This window comes from Podarcis gaigeae (genome assembly GCF_964106915.1).
Source record: "Podarcis gaigeae genome assembly, chromosome: 9".
Classification (NCBI taxonomy): Eukaryota; Metazoa; Chordata; class Lepidosauria; order Squamata; family Lacertidae; genus Podarcis; species Podarcis gaigeae.
The window spans coordinates 44,457,749-44,470,543 of NC_139685.1; the positions used below are offsets into that span (position 1 = coordinate 44,457,749).

The 12,795-nt window shown below is 44.0% G+C and overlaps 1 protein-coding gene and 1 long non-coding RNA gene across 3 annotated transcripts in view; one reads left to right on the plus strand and one right to left on the minus strand.

Moving 5' to 3' along the window:
- The window catches only part of IL15 (interleukin 15), a 73,489-nt gene that overhangs the window by 40,885 nt on the left and 19,809 nt on the right, over positions 1-12,795 (minus strand). The window lies entirely within an intron of this gene.
- Positions 1-12,795, plus strand: part of LOC310852537 — a 36,224-nt gene that overhangs the window by 20,469 nt on the left and 2,960 nt on the right. For both annotated transcript variants that reach the window (XR_014568231.1, XR_014568232.1), the window contains 2 exons: positions 11,157-11,297; positions 12,259-12,376. This is a non-coding gene — a long non-coding RNA (uncharacterized lncRNA). The remainder of the gene's footprint in view (positions 1-11,156; positions 11,298-12,258; positions 12,377-12,795) is intronic.

The following is a 12,795-nucleotide window of genomic DNA, read 5'->3' on the forward strand; positions in this document are numbered from 1 at the left end:
GCAGAAAACCCCACACTTTATCACTGAATGGCCATTTTTCATCTGCAGAACACCTGAACTGCCATTTGTTGCACTTCAAATAGTGAGTTTCGAAGGAGAAGCTCTGGGGTAAAAAAAAGAAAAGAGCACCTGGACACAGATCTTGAAAGTGCAGGCCTGTACGTGGAAAGCACAGAGCAAAAGGTAAGTGTGGATAAGTCCTAAGACATCAGTGCTTTCAAGGACTGAGTAATTCAATGGCTCAGCTACTGCATGTGTTGCTGGCAACACCTCCCATCTTATAACACCTTGGATAAATTTTGGACCTGCAAAGTCTTTCTAGTTGTGGTTTTTTAAAAACCCACTTAATTTTTGTTTGCTTGTTTCATACATTTGTTTCAAAGGTTATTTGTGTTTCTAATAACTGCAGATATGAAGAACTGAGTCCAAATAGATGTGGCACAGGAGATATGTGACTGGCTCTTTTTTGTACTGTATTGCATTGTCAGGAGACAGCCAATTTGATTGGAAAAGCAGTGCTGAAGGAAAAAGCAATGATATAGAAGGGAAGAGTGAACCATTTCTCCATTGCTGGAGATCCATTTTTGCTGATCTAAATTGCTCGTCTGCCTCCTCTTCAAGCTTCTCTGGCACAGCTCACTTTCCTACACATGCCTAAAAGGCATCATTACTGAACCTCGCAATGTCCTTCATTTAACCTAAAGGATATTGTCATACCAAGTCCTGGCCTGACCCTGGGCAACCTCTCTTCTTAGAATCAAAAATTATAGAGTTTGAAGGGACTGCAAGGGTCATCTAATCCAAGCACCTGCAATGAAGGAATCTTTTGCCCAACATAGGGCTGAAACTCACAACCCTGAGATTAAGAGTCTCATGCTCTACTGACTGAGCTATAGCTTCTGACATGCAAGACCTTCCAAAGCCTGGAGACCTAGGACAGCAGACAGAGCACCCCAACTGCAGCACAGATCCATAAGACCCTGGTGTCCAGCGAGAGTCCTCACCAGGCCTGCCTCCAAGGGTTGTCCTGAAAGGACCATTGGGCTGTGTTCCTGATTCACCTGTGGCATTGGAGGCCTGATCTGAGTCAATGTGGAGGAAGGTGAAGCGTCTCCCAGTCTTCTAGAGTTTCAGCACCAGAAGGTCCAGGCTCAGGAAACTGGTTAGTGAGGGAGTGCACACCAGGAAACCCAAGGTCCCCAGAAGTTACTTGAGAATAAAGGAGTCCTTGGGTGTAACTGCTCTCATCAACAGTAAAGGTTCCTTGGAGAGCAGGCTTCAGCCTCTGCTGCTGGTTATCAGGATCTGGAAGACCAGGTTATCTTAACCAAAATCTGATAATTGCTAGAACAAAATATGCCTTTCAGTTCTTTGCTACTGAAACATGACAATCCCGCCTGCCTTCTGAATGAATGAAATCAGCCTTCTGCTGATTTCTAGACCTTGACTCGGCTTCTGGATTATATTTGACTTGGGGTTGGGGTGATTCTCTTGTCCTTGGCTTCACCTTGGCTTTGCTTTTGGACTCCCCTTGTTACTGCATGGTGTTACTGCACTTTGGAACCTGAGCATGTAGTGGACCCTGCTGTGTGGCCTTGGCCAGCCTAGCTCCAGAACTGAGATATATTAGGACAGATTTATTATAGCTACAGTATATAACTAATAATTCTTGCATAATAAAGCCAATGAGTTACTTGGTAGAAGTTAAAAGAAGCTCAGTTCAAAAGAGTAGTTTCTCTGATCTGCATGCAGGTTCAAAGAAGATATATAACAATGATGAAGCAATCAAGGTCAACTATATGACTCACAGAGGCGGAGATGGGAGCAGGGGAAATGTGATGAAACTAACATACCAAAATTAACATACCAGGGCACAGCATGCCCTGCCCGCTTTTCTCTGCAATAAGTTTAAATGTGCATACAATCCCTAACGTGTACACAATATCCAGGATTAGATGGGATACCAGCTGAATTCTAGAAAGCCTTTACAGATGTATTGTGTGAGCTAAATACTCGTCATTATTAGACATAGTTAATTAGTATGCCAAAACTGTGATGTTAACAGACCAGTAGAATAATGCCAGAATAGTGTTTACACACAAACACACAGAGAGAAGCAGAAGCTAGCTCTGTTCTCATCATATAACCTCATCTTTCTCCTAAACCAAGACTAGACATTTTTCACAGCTTCATGGGCTAAAAGTCTGAATAAAACAATAGTTATATTCACAGTGATCACTTATCAGACAACAATATAAAAGCACTGAACCGATATTGTATGTCATAATAAGAAAACAGAAGCAGCCTGTATTTGTTGGCATACAGTGGGACCATTTATTCAAGACATTTCAGATACTTGATATCAGATTTTTTAAAAATGGTAAGAGGAATGTACTCAAAACTGAGGACAAACATCACAGTAAATGGGAATAATTCTGACCTTAAAATGTTAATTGAAGTACAAGGGACGGGTGTGCGGTGCTTTCTGCAATATTTATCAAGCCCTTTGCATTTTAAATTAAATCTAAAGAAAGGGATAAATGTTGGTCCCCATATTTGGGTAGATGTCTAGCAAAGAATTCTAATATTACATGATGTGGAAAACCTGGAGCAGTTTTCATCCATAGCTGAAGGAAATGTGGAAAAACATTGCAGGCTGAGAGAACTGTAATCTCAAATTCACTCCTTGTATGACTAACAGCACATTCCTATGCATGTTTACACTGAGGTATGCTTCACTTAATCCCAGCTGACCCTGTAGCACAGAGGTGGTTAGACCTCAATTTGGGGTCCCATCTGGACCCCCAGCAATTTTTAAAATTATTATTATTGGTAGTAGTAGTAGTAGTATTTCAAGTCCTCACTGATTTGGGTGGGAGCAAAAAAATAAACAAAGCTGCCAGCTCTGGGAAAGGCAGAGCATGGCACCCTGATGGGAATGCAAATTGCCCCTCCCTAGCCATCAGGTCACTGGAAGGACAGATCGTGAAGTATTGGAATACTTTGGCCACCTCATGAGAAGAGAAGACTCCTTGGAAAAGACCCTGATGTTGGGAAAGATTGAGGGCACAAGGAGAAGGGGACGACAGAGGACAAGATGGTTGGATAGTGTTCTCGAAGCTACCAGCATGAGTTTGACTAAACTGCAGGAGGCAGTGGAAGACAGGAGTGCCTGGCGTGCTCTGGTCCATGGGGTCACGAAGAGTCGGACACGACCAAATGACTAAACAACAACAGCCATCAGGTTGACCATCTGATGAGCAGAGAGGAGGGAATAAACTCCTCTCCTCAGTTGATCAGCATGGATGGGGTCTGTGTGTTCATGTAAGAATGTGAGGTGGTCACATCTACTTTTGCCCATACTCATTGCCGGAATGCAATCCTCAGAAGGTTGGCCAAGGGTGAGCCCATAAAGGCTAGCCACCCCTGCTCCAGTAAGTCTGTTTAAGAGGGCAACCTAGCTAAATTATAATATTCATTCATTTGTTGTATTTATCTCACCCCTATCCTCCAAGGAGCACAAGGTCACATACATTGATCTCTTCCTCCCTGTTTTATCCTCCCAACCACCCTGTGAAGAAGGTTAGGGTGGGAGACTGTGACTTGTCACCTAGTGTGTTTAATGCCTGAGCAGGGATTTGAACCCTGGTTTCCCAGGTTTTAGCCCAACACTCTAATCACTGGCTCTGTGAGTAATTATGTTTGAGTATACTGAGGTTTTGAGATTCAAGGCGCACTCCTCCATTGTCTCCCGAGACGGATGTATGCCAACCAGTTATGACACCCATAGCTGAACAAGTCCGTTGTGGTACAGTGCATAACCTGACTAAATTTCCTTCTGTTTTAACTCCCTGCCTGCTTTCCATTAAATTTATTTGTTTTAAGTTCCGTTACACCTTTGAAGAAGGGGAGAAAGTGAAATGCCAAAGAGCAGTGTCTGCGTTGAACAATGCGGGTTGTGTCAGTAACAAAATGGGCAGTAACAACAAGAGTGTTCAAGCCCAGAGTGTTTATGCTGAAAGGAGTTCAAGTGCATGTCGAGTGCTCATCCTATTTATGGCTCTGAAGTGGATCACAGGAGCCAGCCATGAGTCACAGTCATAGCTGATTTCTTGGAAACCAGAGGTAAAATAATAATGAATTGTTCATGTTTCACTTTGGGAATTTTAGCAAAAGATAAACCATCTGTCCTGGTTACTTATTTTATTTACCATATTTTTCACCCTATAGGACGCACTTTTTCCCCTCCAAAAATGAAGGGGAAATGTGTGTGCATCCTATGGGGCGAGTGCAGGCTTTCGCTGAAGCTTGGAGAGTGAGAGGGGTCGGTGCGCACTGACCCCTCTCGCTCTACAGGCTTCAGGAAGCTATCAGCAAGCCTGGGGAGCCCGCAGGAGTTCCCGCAGGGCTCCCTAGGCTGTGGATAGCAGCCTGCTTCCCGGAGCGTGGGGCGTGCTGAAAGCAGAGCGCCCGGCGCTTCGGGAAAACATCCACAGCAGCCTGCTGCACGGAGCGCGGGGAGCGCTGAACCAGAGCCCCCCGCACTTCAGGCAGACGTCGGGCAGCCCCACAAGCTTGGGGGACAGCGGGGAGGCGGAGTGCCGACCTGGTTCCCCAACCTGGTTTGGATTCCCCGACCTGGTTTTCGGGGGGGAAATAAAGGGGGGGATTCCTTTATTCCCCCCCAAAAAAACCTAGGTGTGTCCTATGGGCCGGTGCGTCCTATGGGACGAAAAATACGGTATTTATTTAAGCAACCCCTAGAAGACCCAGTGTGATAAATAATTCAAGCAGTGGATTGCCATGAGAGCACAATCTGATATGACTGCTGCAGGATGATAGTGTTATATAGTGGTTAGAGCATCAGACTAGGACCTGCCAGACCAGGGTTCAAATTCCTCCCTCCCAAAGTCATGAAGCTCACTGGGTGACCTTGAGACAACCACTGCCTCCTCTCAGCCTAACTCACACCTCTCAGAGTTGTTGTGGGGATTAAATGAAGAAGGAAAGAACCATGTATGCCACCTTGAGCTCCTTGGAGAAAAAGGTGGGATATAATTGCAATAAATAAATATAATTACAATTGAAGTGACAATAACAAAGATATCATTTGGTGCATGGTAGGGGAGTCTATATTTCTGGAAAACAGTGACCTACCAGAATATCAAGTGGGCTTGAATACTTAACCTTCTGAAGAGATGCATGGCGGGAACACCATAAGCCAAAGAGATCCTGGAAAACCAAATTGTGTGATCTGGGAAAATATTACACAGAACAAGCAGACAAAGGCCCCTCCCAACATGTCAACAAAACAAAACCCACCTGGTGAAAACAACTGAAGTACATGAAATTATTGTTACCTTAAAACCTGATGTTGCAAGACAAAGCATATTATCATTCTGGTTGAAAAAAATAATAGAAATTCACAGTTGTAGGGATTTGAAATCTACATTCAAATACAGGTTATGTGCATGAATGTGTGTGCCAACCAAGTTGCCAAATGTTTGCTGTAATAGAATTGACTTACCTAAATGACGCTTCCCTCAATATTAATGCTCTGACGCAGTAGCCTGTGGTAGAATATATCTCCTCACCTCCTAATTCAGGCGGGACCATGACCAAAAGATGGGTGGGTGTAGATTCTCCAGTGGCCACCAGGCACTAGTCACTGTGCTGTTAAAGGTAAAGGGACCCCTGACCATTAGGTCCAGTCGTGACCAACTCTGGGGTTGCGACGCTCTTCTTGCTTTATTGGCCAAGGGAGCCGGTGTATAGCTTCCAGGTCATGTGGCCAGCATGACTAGGCAAACCAGAGCAGCACACAGAAATGCCATTTACCTTCCCACCAGAGCGGTACCTATTTATCTACTTGCACTTTGAAGTGCTTTCGAACTGCTAGGTTGGCAGGAGCAGGGACCGAGCAACGGGAGCTCACCCCGTCGCAGGGATTCGAACCACTGACCTTCTGATCAGCAAGCCCTAGACTCTGTGGTTTAACCCACAGCACCACCTGCGTCCCTCACTGTGCTGTTGCTAACCTATAAATCCCCAAAGGCCTGGGGTCGTCAGCATATAGGGGACCAGTTTCCCCATAAAAGTTCCCAATGTTCTCTTAGATCAGGAAGGGACCTGCTCTGGGTTACCAAGCCTCACTAAATGATCTTGGCAGCAACAATGTGTAGGGTATCTTCAGTAATGTGGACCACTTCAAGTTCCCCTTTGAAAGGGACTCAATTCTGCCTGACCTTTCCTTTCCACTTTTAAATGGGAAAGCAGCCAAATTCCTGGCACCAGTTGTGCTGCTTCATATTAAAATAGCTATATAAAACCTTAACAGGCAGGCTTCTTAGATTTTCACAGCTGTATCAAGTTCAGTCCCCGCTTTGTGTTATGCATAGTTTTGCTGCAGACAACCATCCTTATTTAAGAACCTAGGCACACAGTTTGTAATACATTGCCCTAATTATTAAGATAATGAAATGGAGATAGTTGTGATTTTTAAAGAACCAAAAAAACCCGCCCACCCTGTTTTCCACGCAGAATGTAAAACATGCTCCCCAAGTCAATTTGTTATTATTTGGCACCAATTATATTGCTAAAAGTAATAGCTACCAGTCAATTAAACAAACAAGCACAGTGTGTAATTTTTATGGTCCTTCTCATCGAACAGGCTGTAATTACAGAATTTCAGCAAGGCTTAGTTCTGAGATAATCAGTGCAAATCACATAAATGTCTGGGAAAGATTAGAATAAAACAGGAACCTTGCCCTAAATCCTGTGGTACATTTAAAATAAATGAATGAATGAATAAAATGGCTGCCCAATATGAATGATTCTTAGTAATGCCTTGGACAAATGACTTCCAGAACGGAGGGAGTCTAATGGAAATAGCATTCCATTTATACCAAAGACTGACCTTGACAATCAAGGGGGAAATACAGAATTCAGTATGACATTAGTTGATCAAGGATGGTACTTTCCTAGAACTGCAGTGCCAGCTTAGAACATTTTGACTTTTTAGAGCTTTTTAATATTGTTGTTTTCATCACAATTCAACTTGTACAGAACTTGTTCAGAAAAGTGTGCCATTACACATGTGCAGAGTGTCATCTCCTGACTAAAAATAAAATAAATCCGTCAATTATTCTCCATGGACAGGGAAGAGTTTCCATGTAAGAGGGTCCAGGAAGATTTTCAGACAAAATTTACTCTGTACCTCTGATTTAGAAATTAAGCCATACCCCCCATGATGTACATTTTTGGATTTGAGCACTGGTTACACCTACGCTTCCATTGCCAAAATACTAAACACACATAAACCTTTAAAACGTGAAGAACACTTGCTTCCAGTTGGATTCAGTTTTCCACCCTCCCTACACTCACCCTGCCAATTAACATTTCATTATCCAAAACACTAAGAAACTAAGAAAATTAATATTCCAAACAATAGACAATAAAAAAACAGCTATTTCAGTTGAGCCAAGGCACACCAGAGCACAGTGGAACATGTGCAGAGTTTGGAGAATAGCCCAGATCATGTTGTTTCTTTCTTTCTTTTATGTTTGCACTTTTCTTTTCTGTAACAAATCTGTATAAATGTTTTTCAAAAAGAAAAGCCCTGATCTCTTGCCTGCCATTTCACCTGAACAAGTCAGGCACGAGTCAGGCACATCCTTCCTCTAAGTTCCCCAATACTTAAGTACAGTGGTACCTCGGGTTAAGTACTTAATTCGTTCCGGAGGTCCGTACTAAACCAGAAACTGTTCTTAACCTGAAGCACCACTTTAGCTAATGGGGCCTCCCGCTGCTGCCGCATCGCTGGAGCACAATTTCTGTTCTCATCCTGAAGCAAAGTTCTTAACCTGAAGCACTCTTTCTGGGTTAGCGGAGTCTGTAACCTGAAGCGTATGTAACCCGAGGTACCACTGTACAGGATAAGCTCTATCTGGCAGTTCTATCTGTCAGCAGCGGCAGAGGAGGAATGAGCAGCCCGAAAGCAGCCATTTTGGGCTGCTTGTTCTTCCTCCTCCGCTGCCGCCGCCACCAGGTTTGTGGTGTGGTGAACCAGCTTATACTCGAGTCAATAAGTTTTCCCAGTCTTTGTCCTAAAATTAGGTGCCTCGTCTTATATTCGGGTCGGCTGATATATATATATATATATATATGGTATTCAGTTCTGATTTCAGCTCTACAGCTCCATCTGGTGTCACAGTGTTACAACACATTTATAACACAGTTTGTTTGTTCTTTTAACACATGCACACAATCTGGCCCACAGACGGAACTCCGCTGGAGTGAACTGGCCCAGGCGAAGTAAACCTTGCCAACCCCTGCCTTAGCATGTGCTAAGGATCACTTATGAAACCTGTCGTAAGCACCAATAAAACAGCTAGCACGTTTGGAAAGCTAAGCAAGGTCTGGTATGGTTTCACTTGGGATGGGGGACCATGTAGATGACCCTCAGGTTCCTTCCCAATTCTGCAATTCTGTTATTCTGTTATAGTTCAGCGGTATATGAATGGTTTGAATAAATAGATAAACTCTGGCCCTGCAACCAGGAAAGGTTCCCTGCTCCTGGCTTACAATATTAAACTGCACCATGCTGCTGCCTCTTTTAAAAATGATCATTCCTGGTTTAAGAGAATTGTGCAAGATCTGTTATAACGAAAACAAATGTGAGACTGCTTAAACCTCTGACTGGGACGTGTGCATGTGCTGAGCTTTCTGTAAATGAAGATAATTCCTCTCTACCAGGTTTCTCCAACTGATGGTCAACCACACATAAAACCTGAAGCCTTAAAGCACCCAAGGATCTGACCATGTTGCTGAGAACAGGGAGGGGAATCAAATCAGTCCTGAGCTGCTTCCTGCTGTTTTTCCCAAAGCTCTCCAAGTATCTCATCATGCAGCAGGAAACACCCTTTGCTAGAACAGGCTTAGGAAGACTGGGTAGATTTCCCTTTATCATCAGATCCCTAAATGCCTTAAGCCAGTGGGTTTTTTCCTCTGGATACTCAAGAGTACGCAGTACTGGCATATATATTTTTTTCCAAATGTTGAAAGTGTGGCACTTACTATAACAACTTCATGGTGAGTACTGACACCCTTTTTCCCCTTTTAAAAAATGCACTGCTTTAAGCTAAAACTTAACATCAAGCTGGGGAAGGTTGAGGGAGAGGAATGATCTTAATTTACAAAAAAGATTGGCACACACATACCCTAAGCTCAGAAGACTAGACAACCCCAAACATTTTTATTATCGTTATTATCACAGGTCTTGCACAAATCTGCTAATGTGAGTAACAATGTGAGTAACAATGTGAGTAATGTGAGTAATGTGAGGTAGCGCTGGCAACAGAGGCCACTTGTTGCAAGGTCAGCACACACAGCACCCTGAAAAAAAATACACTCAGAAGTTTCCACGCCAGCAATGACTGCAAACGCATTGGCTATTTTTATGTACTGGATTTTCCGCAGTTAGGGGAAATCCATCTTAAACAAATAAATAACGGTCATTGGGATGGTGATGTCACAAGCAAGGAATTTCTAAGCATCTGAGTGCACAATAAGCTGCTGAGTGTACACACCCTACCTCCATATCCCAGACACAAAGTCAGAACTAAAAGTGCATGCAGTGCAGATAACTCAAGCAAGTGAGCCCAACAGCAGACTTCACATGCAAGTCATACACACACACTGCATTTATTATTATCATTATCATTATTATTATCATTATTATTTACCCCATGCATTTAAAAACATCCATCCTTAAAAACTTCACTAAACAGGGCTGCCTTCAGATGTCTTCTAAAAGTCAGATTGTTGTTTATATCCTTGACATCTGAAGGAAGGGCCAGTCGTGGAGGAAAGGGCTTCGGTACCCGGGGCGGCATGGCACGTCACACATGCAAGCGTCCCAATGGGGCGGCACCCGCCCGATCAAGCTTCCCAAGGGGGAGCGATGTCACCCCCCCCAAGATGGCCCCCAAGGCGGACCACCCCCGCCCCCTTCCTCTGCCACTGGGAAGGGTGTTCCGCACCACTACTGAGAAGGCCCTCTGCCTGGTTCCTTGTAACTTTGCTTCTCACAGTGAGGGAACTAGCAGAAGACTTCAGTTTCTGAGCTGAGCGATGGGGGTGAAGACCTTCAAGTATACCTGCCGAGGCTGTTTAGGGCTTTGGTCAGTACCAACACTTTGAATTGTGCTCGGAAATGTACTAGGAGTCCGTGAAGATCCTTTAGGACTGGTGCTATATGGTCCCAGCGGTCACTCGCAGTCACCAGGATTTTTTTTATTATTAAGGAATTAAGCATTAAAAGACATTCTACTGTATATAAAAACATTTTTTCCTTTTTATAGATGGGGGACACTAAGTCTGAGAGTGAGGCTATTTCCACAGACAATCCATGTACCCATGACAGAGCACTCAAATTCACAATCAATGCCACCCCACCCCACCCCCCAAGTTTTTTTTTATCAAAGACATAGAAATACACTGGAGGGTTCAGAAAGGAAATGAATAGCACATGACCCTGGGTGCAGAGGGGAGCTAGACTAACAGACTGGTTTTTTAAGAAAATACAGTCATACCTCAGAAGTTGAACGCCTTGCAAGTCAAATGTTTTGGCTCCTGAATGCTGCAAACCCAGAAGTGAGTCTTCCGGTTTGCGCATGTTCTTTGGAACCCAAATGTCCAATGCAGGTTCAGCGGGTTCCAATTGGCTGTAGGAGCTTCCTGCAGCCAATTGGAAGCCATGCCTTGGTTTCTGAACATTTTGGAAGTCAAATGGACTTCCAGAATGGATTCCGTTCAACTTCCAAGGTACGACTGTATGCTAGATTTATTTAGGAAACGTTTGTTTGTTTATGTCTATGGACACTGCCCAAAACGCATTTGTGCATTTGGGGGTCTATTATAAAGCAATTGACAACTTGCTCAAAAAAGAATCAGATTTCTTCTCCGTATACATAGTTTATAAGGACACAGATGAGCAGATTCATGCAATACCTAGCTTATGTACAGATAAACATGCTAAGTTTGACCTTGCTATAGCAACAGTTCAGTTAAGCACACTTATACAAAGACACACACTTGACTTGCTAGTTACTAATATGATGGTAATAACACTCCAACAGACCTTGTTTCCTCACTAGGTTCCCAGGCAGATCTTCAAGCCATAGCTTTGAGTCCTGTACAAAGCAAGACAAGCCTCTCTCTCTTCAGCTTCCAGCACCAGCCCAAACTCATACACCACCTGCCTTGACTTATTGTTCTTCCATCCTAGGACCAGCCAGGTAAGAAGGGAAAGGATCCACTCATTGATCTCTATGGCAACAGAACACACTTCTTAAGATGCTGATGATAGATACTTAGCTGAGTAGTTAAGGCCATTACCTTAACAAAGGAACAGGTTTGACTGGTTCAGCAGGTTTTAACCTCGCAGATGCAGGATCACAGGCCTTAAAGGATGTTGGGGCCATGGGTCGGCAAACTAAGGCCCAGGGACTGGATCCAGTCCAATTGCCTTCTAGAGCCGGCTTGCAGACGGTCTGGGAATCACCTCGTGGATTGCCATGGATCTGATTCTGATTGTTCAGGCTGCACCATTTCCCCTCCCCTCCCTCAAACACCGTGGCAGCACCTCCTCCCTCCCTCCTCGTGGCTTCTCCCCGCCCTGCCTAGAGGAGGAAGGGGGCTGGGCTTTGTTGAGCCGCAGTTGGTTGAGTGCCATTTTAAGCAGCCCCTCTCCAGAGCCAGCCCTTTTGCGCTGCTCATCGTCCTTCTGCCGCTGCCGCCAGCCCCTGCCACTCGCAAGGCACAGGTAAGCAGCCACTGCGGCTCATCCAGTGCTGTGGAGAAGGGAAGGGAGAGTCGTGGGGGGGGGGGGATTTTTTCTTCAAAATATAGTCCATCCCCCCACAAGGTCTGAGGGACAGCCCCCCCCCATGGAAAAAGTTTGCTGACCCCTGATCTAGGCTGACCTCCCAAGCCTAGAACAATATACTATACCTGGGAGCTACAGCTCAAGAAGCCTGCTGAAATATAGGTAAATTTAGGGTAGAAAATACCCATTCAGAGGAAAACATTTTCCCCTGAGCTGTTAAGAGCAGTCCTAGATTTACCTGTACATCAGTCAACACCTGTACATCACTAAATGTCTTGGCCTCTTTTCCCCCTCACTGTGCTAACATTGAGCCAACCATTTCCAAAAGCAGATATTATTGGCTGAGAAATGGATGTCTTTTATCTCTTTAGGAAATCAGCAGCCTAGTTTCTTGGTAAGAGGAGGCTCATTAGTACCAGATGTGAACCCAGAAAGTAAAAATAAGAATGGCAGACTCTGGATTCAAGAGGTATCAAGAGAGTTTGAAAGGTCAGTGCCAGAAGAATGAGAATTGCTGCCACACGATAAAAGAAAGCTAAATGAGTCTGCAAAAAAGAAAGATGAATGTGTGCTGCTGAGGTCTACAAACATAAGAATAGGTCAGATAACAACACAAACTGAGGAATTATTTTCTTATAGCAGCAGTCAATTGCACCCTGGTGGTTTTCAAACAAAAAAAAAGTGGACAATGATGAACAATACACAAGGTTTCAAGCTTTTGGGCTACATTTTATGAATATTTCACACTTGTCAAATATAGTACAAAACATCATTTTAAAAATAATAATAAATGGCTTCCTTTGGAAGCAGCAAGTACAACAAAGCAAAGAACATAAGTCGTATCCACATGGGTGAAGTGCAGTTTACACATCTCCAAATTACTGAGACAAAACTGTAACAAATCTCCT